The sequence below is a fragment of the Hyaena hyaena genome, unplaced genomic scaffold (genome assembly GCF_003009895.1).
Source record: "Hyaena hyaena isolate Hyena2069 unplaced genomic scaffold, ASM300989v1 scaffold_208, whole genome shotgun sequence".
NCBI lineage: Eukaryota > Metazoa > Chordata > Mammalia > Carnivora > Hyaenidae > Hyaena > Hyaena hyaena.
The window spans coordinates 2,307,160-2,314,294 of record NW_024080839.1 but is presented as its reverse complement, the minus strand read 5'-3'; the positions used below and the strand labels follow the sequence as shown (position 1 = coordinate 2,314,294).

General features: G+C 45.5%; 1 non-coding gene across 1 annotated transcript; it reads left to right on the top strand.

Annotated features, from left to right (window-relative positions):
• Positions 1–6,170: 6,170 nt before the first annotated feature.
• On the top strand, positions 6,171–6,277 carry LOC120238440. The gene has a single exon (XR_005530227.1). It is a non-coding gene; the product is annotated as a U6 spliceosomal RNA (small nuclear RNA).
• Positions 6,278–7,135: the final 858 nt, after the last annotated feature.

Sequence of the window (7,135 nt, the reverse complement as noted above, 5' to 3'; positions counted from 1 at the left end):
CCTATTTTTGAAGTCCAGGAAATCTGTGCATACAATTTTTTTTTTTAGTCTTAAACTCGAGGTTTCTTCTAAAATACACACATTCCTCCGTATTCCCTATTTTTAAAATTACCTATTTTCTCCCACGCTCAGCCACAGCTCCTCCATGAAGCTCTTGATCCTTGTACATCTGGGAATGAGAATACCGCAGGTGGCACTGCCTTGGCAGGTGGCGCCTTGCCCAAAGGAAGCCTTAGCCTGGATTCGGTCCCACATCTTCTCTCCAGCAAGAGCACCTGACTCCGCGTCGGAAGTGCAGGGGAGGTTATGGGATGTGACCTTGCCCTAGTCCACCTCTCCCGACTCCGCTCCTCCCACTCACCCTTCTCCTTGGTCTAAATGGACTGTCTCCCAAATTCAGTCACTTTAAAGATATTCAATGGGAGACTGATTATCAACAGAGTGTGCTCATTATTGTTCTGACTTCCTCATTAGAAGCTATTGCCAAAAGGTGCCTAGCTGGCTCAGTCAGTAGAGCATGTGACTCTTGACCTCAGGGTGGTAAGCTCAAGCCCCACACTGGGCATAGAGAGCACTTAAAAAATAAAAAAAGAAATATTGAGGGGAAAAAAAGAAGAAGAAGCAATCACCAAGTACTGCTAAATATTAAGCTTTGTTCTTGTTGTCCACGCCCACCCTCTAGAAGCTTTCCGTGAATTAGGCTAGGACAAGTTCCAACACATGGGAACTATTGAAAAATCTGGAACAGAGGCAAAAAGTGACACTGGGAATCAAGTCTGCTTTATCTGCGTGTGTTGCCTGCCCTCCTCCACAGCTTCAGACTGGCCACTTCTTGATAGCTTACCTTAGAAATGCCTTTGATTTTCCGACCCTTATCTGCATGAGTTTATAACATCTCTGCTTGAGACTCTGAAGACTGGTTGTCAGGTGGCCCCGGCTTCTGTCCTCCAAGCCTTCCCAGGGAGCTCTGAGCAGCAAGCTGTTCCCTTGCCAACGCAAGCCTGGCCTGAGCCTTTTTCTGATGAAAGGCAGGTCCTACCTGTCAATTTCCTCCGATCCAAAATAATGAACAGCCACAGCCACTTACTCCCCAGTAAGCAGGAGTAGTCATTATCAAAAGTTTTGAGGCAGGCAATGATTTAATCAGAGCTTTGTTTAGAGGGTATATTTGTTTAAAACAAAACTGGCCATAATGAAATACAGACTTGCCCCTGGGGTCTGCAGGGACCAGGGCATGAGTACAAATGGAGACCCAGATGCCACATGTCAAAAAGCTATAAACCAAACTAACAAACCATTAAGTAAAAAAGTTCCACACACACAGCCCCCATACGTGAACCTTCTTAACAATGTGGAAGGCCAGGTTCAAATATAGAATTACTGAATTTCTCTGAGTTCCATGCTGGGTAGAATGCTGGGGGGAAAGCTGGTCCCCAGCCCCTGGCCCATTCTCAGTTGAAGCTCTGTCCCGCATGGCAAGGGGCCCTGAGCACATTCAATGGACATGTCCAAACTCCATCCACATCCCCACTCCCTCCTCACCCTACCCCTCCCCAACCAACAACTACCTCTTAGGCACCTTTCAGGGCAGATCAGTACAGTAGTGGTACACTCTGCCCTCAGAAGAATGTACATCAGAGAAAGGCCCAGAAAAGAGGGTCTAGAAGGGGAACAGGGGCTTTGGGGTGGGAACATCCCATTGGCCCCATAGATTCCTTACCCCGTGGAGAAGTAGGGCCAAAATGGGCCAAAGGAGGACCTCTAAAGTGTGGGACCCAAGGCAGAGGGGATACGGTTGAAATAAAATAGCTTGGACTAAAATACAACCAACAGTAAGGAAATCACTAATGAGGTCATGAAGGCCTCAGGCAAGATGATAGCCCAAGAAAGGAGAGGAGGGAAAAGATAAGAGATACCAGGAATCAGAACGTGAGCAGACAAGGAGAGAGGAACAGCCCAGTACTTCAGTCAACTCTGCCTGCCTTCCTGGGAGCCTATGAAACCCTGGATTCACCCCCAGCAGAAACCTACCCTCGCTTCTGCACTTGGCTTTGTAGACACTTGGTAATGTAAACCTTCCCTTAGCCTAAGCTAGCTACCATTCTTGAAAGAAAATATGTCTTAACAAAATATTACTTGGTCAGTGACAAAAGAAATGAAAATTTGCCCAGAGAGAGGGAAAATAAAGAAAGAAAAGTTCTAAAGACAGGTTTTGGGGGAATTATAAATTTGCAATCCAGAAGAAAAAAAAGAAACAGAAACAGAAATAAGAAGTAGGGGGAGAATTAGCTCACTAGGGTGAGCATTTAAGAAAGAGGGGCTGCCAGATGGAAGATGAGGCCCGAGAAAAAGCCACTGAACTTGGTTACTTCACGGTCACTGGTAACTGTGAAGAAAGCACACTAGAGGCAAATGTGGGCAAATGGACACACCCAGGTGTGCAGGGGAGATTGAGCAAGCTCTAGCTCTTCATGGATGGCTGAGGTCTTTCTCTCTCCCTGTATTGGCAGTAGGTATAACTACCCCTGTCTGCTTTATCACCTCCATCCACCAGGCACGCTGGTGAACCCTGGCACCCTCAGGGCCAAGGCTGGTTTGAAATGTGTCAGAGAACAGAGAATGAGGTGCCATGATTCTGGACGGCGTTCCGTAAGGATGGAGCCACTGGAAAACAATTACCAAACAAACAAGCAAAGAACCATTGGATTCTTGGGGACCCTCCCAGTCTTTACCTAAAACTCCTGGAATTCCATTTCCTCTTGTTTGGCATTGTCTTGAGACAAAGACAAATCCCAGGCAGGGTATCAGCCTCCACTTCCCCAACAGCCAGCCCAGGCAAACCAACTTCCCATCTTGCTTACCTTCTCTCAGAGGGTGTGTGTGTGTGTGTGTGTGTGTGTGCACGCGCGCGCGCACGCTTGTGCATTGGGATGTGGAGGAGCATCTTTCTCCCAAGCCTCAACAATACAGGAGCAACAACAAACAAGTAAAAATAACTTTTTATATAAGGAAGCACATCTATGGCTTCCTGTTCACACAGCTGACTACAGAAGAACCCAGGCTGTGAAGGCGGCAGGGAGTTTTATAGGGCAGTGGGTTGCTTATAGCTGGAGAAAATGAGCAGGAAGGACAGCCTAGGCCCAACTTGTCCACAGTTGCCGGGAGATAGTCACAGAGGAGAGAATTCAGATGTGTGAGGAATGACCCTCAAGATACAACCAATACTCTGATTGGCTTTCTCTCCTCTGAGCTCCCCACCCACCCTGTTCTTACCCTATCTCACTCCACCCTACCTCACCCTCCAGCCACAATGCCCAACACAAGTGCTCTTCAGGCTGGGTGTCCCCTAGCATACCTCCTGCAAGAGATAGAGGGGGATCACAGTCCGATTACCTTTCTCCAACTGTTTATGAAAAGGGAACATAGCAGCATACATCAGTACCCTCGACAGTGTGCTTCATGGAGAAATTTTAAAAATTACTGCTCATTAGAGAAGTGGAAGAACCTGACTTTTCCCCATTGATTTACCCCCCTTTTTTTTTTATTCAAATATCTGCAGCCCCAGGGTATTTTGGGAGCCCCTCTTAACTTTCTCTAAGGGGTCGTTCCTTGAGGTCTTTCCTCCTTTCTCAGGAGACAGAATTTTTTTTAACCCATGGACTCTTTCTGAGAAACTGGAAGGAGTTTGCTAAACAACACACTAGTTGCACATATTTCACTGGGTCCTCTTAATTGGCTTGTGGAACAAGTATTGTTATCTTCACCTCACAAAAGAGAAACAGATGTTCTGAAAGGTCCAGTGACTTGCCCAAGGCTGCTCAGATAATGAGTCCTGAAGCCTCGGGTTGAATTTCTGTCTCTGACTCTAAAGTCTGTTCCAGGCTAACCAAATCTAAGGCTGGGGGCACAGGGGGGCTGGCTTGGGGCAGGAGTGTGGGGAGGGAAGCAGAACCCCAAAACCTTATCTTCCTCTCTTTTCAGGGAGTCCAGACATTAGGGGTAGAAAAACATGTACTTTAAAGAGAAAGAGGAAGGAAAACATACTGGCCCTTGAAGCACTGGCTTTAAACTTTTTTTGACTGTCACCAATAATAAAAAATAAATTTTATATCTTGACCCAGGACATTATAGAAACAAATTACATTTATCTTTCTCCTAAGTCTCAACAGTGCAGGAGCAAAAACAAACAAGTGAAAATAACTTTTTATTTAAGGAAGCACATCTATGGCTTCCTGTTCACACAGATGACCAGAGAGTTTTACCAAGTTTTACCAAGAGTGATGCATTCTGATACATTTTGTTCTACTCTGTTGTATTCCTTCTTTTTCCTTTTAATGATGGTTTTTAACTCATAAAATTGATTTCACTGTCCATGAACAGATCGTGACCCACAGTTTGAAAAATGCTGTCTTAAGGCATAAACACATTCAGAGACCAGCTCTCACACTACCCTTGTATAAAGAAAGAGCCAAATGGGAGATGGAGCTCAACATATATGTATTCAGGAAACACTTGTTGAACTTCTGGACTTTTAAGGAATCAATAATCTGCAAATTAAATAATTTATTCTACAAACTCTTCAGTTGGCTATACGTGGAAAAGATAATCCGAAGTCCAAATCTCAGCAGACCAATCATTCACAAACACAAAACTTTATAAATTGGTCTGTTGTGAATCTGGACTTGAAATTCTAAAATAAAATACTAGCAAATGGATTTCATTCAACGAGCATGAGCTAAGTGTTCTGTACATGCCCTGTCCTAGGGGCTAGAGCTACAGAAACAAATCAGACCCAGTCTCTGCCCTCAAGGAGCTGGGTTGTGGCAGGAGATTGAGCAACAAAGCCCGAGTTACAATGCAGTGTAATGGGAGCAGCACAGGCTGCCATAGGAGGGGAGGGGAGTTAACCCCCACCCTAGGGGAGGCAAAGAAAGTTACCTCCCAGCCACCCCAGCCTATACTTGAAAGACAAATGGTAGTTAGGTGGGAGGATAAGTGGAGGAGGGCTATCAGGCAAAGGGAATACCACATGCAAAGTTGTGGCAATCACAGTTGATGTCTCCCTGCAACCAGTCCAGTGCCCTAATTATTTGAGAAGGGGGTGGGACAACAGAGGGTCCATTCCTACTCATTATAATTCAAGGGAAAATCCTGATTCACATGAGCCAAATATAATGGTCGCAGGCTCTTTGCCAGTTATTGGTTTAGGAACGGGCATAAAACTCAAGTCTGCCTAATGAGATTTAAGAGCATACTTTCTAAGAGGGGAATTCAAGAAAAGTTTCCACGTTCTTAAAAAGAGGCTGATGGTAGGGTGCCTTGGTGGCTCAGTCGTTTAAACGCCTTACTCTTGGTTTCAGATCAGGTAATGATCTCATGAATCATGAGTTTGAGCCCCATGTTGGACACTCCCACCCCTGTACTGACCATGGGGCCCGCTTGGGATGCTCTCTCTCCCTCTCTCTGCCCCTTCCCCCCTCCCCCCCCACACATACTCTCTCTCAATCTTTCTGAAAATAAATACAAACGTTTTAAAAAGTGGCTCATGCTAAGAAACATCCGTTCTTCTACTAGATCCTGTATTGCCTCAATGGGATGCCTGGCTATGACACAGCGGTCCCGTGAGCAGGGGGTAATCAAATCAGGGTGGCAATCAAAAAGACAGAGAGACCAGTCACCTCAATGGCGTTGGTGAGTAGCTGAATTAGCCAACTATAGAACTACTCTATCCCAAGACATGGTATCATGTAAGATAAAAGATTTTCCTTACTGCTAAGGTCAGTTGAGTCAGGGTTTTAGGTAACTGGCAATCAAAATGAACCTAAACTGATACAAAAGCTATGGAGATATAAAAGGCTCTGGTTCTACAAGGCAAGAATTGGATACAAAGTCCAGATCATGCTTCAGTTTCAAAATGAGGTACAAATGACTCTTGAACATATGGAAAACGCAACCTCGCTCTTAAAGAGAAAAGCACTTCAAAACCCAAACAGGGGTGGGAGTGGGGGGCGCCTAGGTGGCTTAGTAGGTTATATGCCCAATTCTTGGTTTCTGCTTAGGTCATGATCTCAGGTGATCTCAGGATTGTGAGATAGAGCATGGACCCTGCTTAGGAGTCTCTCTCTCCCTCTACTGCTGCTTGTGTGCTCTCTTAAAAAAAAAAAAATCTAGTGCTCGCTTCGGCACCACATATACTAAAATTGGAATGATACAGAGAAGATTAGCATGGCCCCTGCTCAAGGATGACACGCAAATTCATGAAGCAGTCCATATTTTTGTGAAGAAATGGGCAGAAGATATGAACAGACATTTCTGTAAAGAGGACATCCAGATGGCCAACAGACACATGAAATGATGCTCAGCATCCCTCCTCATCAGGGAAATACAAATCAAAATCACACTGAGATACCACCTCACACTGGTCAGAGTGGCTAAAATGAGCAAATCAGAGGACTCTAGATGCTGGCGAGGATGTGGAGAAATAAGCACCCTCCTACACTCTTGGTGGGAATGTAACCTGGCGCAGCCCCTCTGGAAAACAGTGTGGAGATTCCTCAAAAAATTAACAGTAGAACTCCCCTATGACCCAGCAATAGCACTGCTAGGAATTTACCCAAGGGATACAGGAGTGCTGATGCATAGGGGCACATGTACCCCAACGTTCACTGTAGCACTCTCAACAATAGCCAAAACATGGAAAGAGCCTAAGTGTCCATCAACGGACGAATGGATCAAGAAGATGTGGTTTATCTATACCATGGAATACTGCATGGCAATGAGAAACAATGAAATCTGGCCATGTGTAGCAACATGGATGGACCTTGAGGGTGTTATGCTGAGCGAAATAAGTCAGGCAGAGGAGGACAGATACCATATGTTTGCATGTATAGGAGGATTAGGAGGAACTTAATGGAGGACCATGGGGGAGAAGAAGGGGAAAAATAGTGGGGAAGAGGGAGGGAGGCAAACCACAGGAGACTCTTGAATGCTGAGAACAAACTGAGGGTTGATGGGGGTGGGGGGAAGAGGAGGGGGGTGATGGGCATGGGGGAGGGCATTTGTTGGGACGAGCACTGGGTGTTATATGGAAACCAACTTGACAATAAACTATTTTTAAAAAAACCTAGCCACTTAG